The sequence below is a fragment of the Galeopterus variegatus genome, unplaced genomic scaffold (assembly GCF_000696425.1).
Source record: "Galeopterus variegatus unplaced genomic scaffold, G_variegatus-3.0.2 Scaffold522, whole genome shotgun sequence".
NCBI classification, from domain to species: domain Eukaryota; kingdom Metazoa; phylum Chordata; class Mammalia; order Dermoptera; family Cynocephalidae; genus Galeopterus; species Galeopterus variegatus.
Window position 1 is genome coordinate 24,473 of NW_007726633.1, and position 1,949 is coordinate 26,421.

The window sequence follows — 1,949 nt, forward strand, 5'->3', positions numbered from 1 at the left end:
CTCATTCTGCTCTCTGTGGCTCTACTTTCAACTAGGATTGAAGGACAGACCTCTCCCTCTTGGGTACCGTGAAGCTCCTCAGGCTGAGTCAGAGATGCAGAAGGTGGGGTGATTGGACAGATGCTGAGATGCCCAGCAATACCCACCTCGTCTCCTGCCTATTCTGTTGCCTAAATTCCACCACGATAGCAGCAGCACTTTGGGTTCAACATCACTTTGCCATGTGCCCTGTCTATAATACAGCTGTGTCTAACTCCTTTACCAATTATTAATATCTTGCCAGGACTTGGTTTATCAGATCAATTTCCTATGGTTGATTTTCCATGCTAGGCTGTAGAGAAAGAAGTAGCAGTTTGGGTCAAGGTCATAGCAAGGGTCAAATGTCCTGAGAATTACCATGGAGAAGTGCTGGAAACAGAGACCAGGAGAAATCTGATCTGCTGTGGAGAAGATCCAGGAAGGAATCCCAGAGGAAGTGATATTTTATCTGAGACTCAAAGTAAGGGACATTAGACGTAGAGGTGGGCAGACCTGGTAGGTTCTGCTAAAGACTCTGGTTCCTATCTGCATTTTTGAAAAGACCACTCTGGGTGCCACAGGGTGAAGATGGAATTGGAAGGGGCAAAAGGCAAATGGGAACCTGGTTGGAAGGCTAGAACTCTAGGGAGCAATGATGGGGGCTGGGATGAGGGGGAGGCGGTGGAGCTGGACAGACATCAGAGTGGAGAAAGGTGTCCGTGCCCCTTCCATCTATTCTCAACACACTAGCCAGAGTGAACTTGTTTTGCTCGGACCCCAGCAATGTCTCCATCTCACGGACAGGAAGTCCCATTTTCTCAGTGGGGTGCTCCCTGCACCACAGGCAGGGCTGTCCCCATGGGCATGCTATCCCCCAGAGCACTAAATGCCAGGAGAACTCCCCAGTCACGACCCCTGCATATTTCCAGTGCCTCTGGTACTGCTCTCTCCCTCAAGAACCACTGTGCAAGGCCTTCGAACTTCCTGTTCCCTGTGCAGGTGCACTCTTCATCCAGGTATCTGCAGGCCTTGATTCTCCATTCCACCCTCCTGCCTCTCTGCTCAGTGTCATCTTCTCATTGAGATCTTCCCTGGCCACCCCATTTTGAATCACAATCTGTCTCCACGTAATCCTCACCCTTTCTCTGCTTTATTTCTTTTCTTTTCTTTTNGCTGCGCTCCCAGCACCGCACTCTCCCGAGTGAGCCACGGGGTGGGCCCTGCTTTACTTTCTTGTAGCACTTTCGACCCTCTGACGTCCGCGTTTGTCTCGTGTCGCCTGTCTTCCTCTGGCAGGACTCCAGGAAAGCTCCGTGAAAGCAGGAGCCTTTTCAGTTTTGTTCATTTCTACACGAATCACTTGCGCCTCAGAACAGTGCCTGGCACATAGTAGGCACTTGGCAAATATTTGTGCTCTGCCTTAGGTGGCATCTGACTGGAGTGGGAGGTGAGGGGGCGGGATGAGGTAGTTTTCTGGCCTGCACCAGCCGACGTATGGCGGTGCCATTCGCTAGGTTGGGGAGCACATCTGAGATGGTGGGTGATGGTTAGTTGGGGACAGGTTGAGCTAGACACTCAAATACGGTTCTTCTTCCTAGACATTCTACATCGAGAGGGCTCGGCAGGGGTGGGGACAGCGTCCGAGGCAGCCAGCCAGGCGTGCCGGGCGGCGCCAGGGCTGCGTGTCCTGCCACAGGCGTGCACCAATAATGTGGACACACGCGGGCGCCCGCTCGCAGGCAGAAGCCTCGCTCCGCACGCAAACCTGGGCCCTTTGCACCGCCCTCTCCCTCCCCCTACCCCGATGCAGTCGGTCACTCGCGACTTCGGCGGCTCCTCTCTCTCCACCCCAGCTCCACGCCCCGCAGAGACCGGCCCTTTAACAGCCCCGCCCCGACTCCCCTCCCCCCTCGCGTGACTGTGCCGGGACC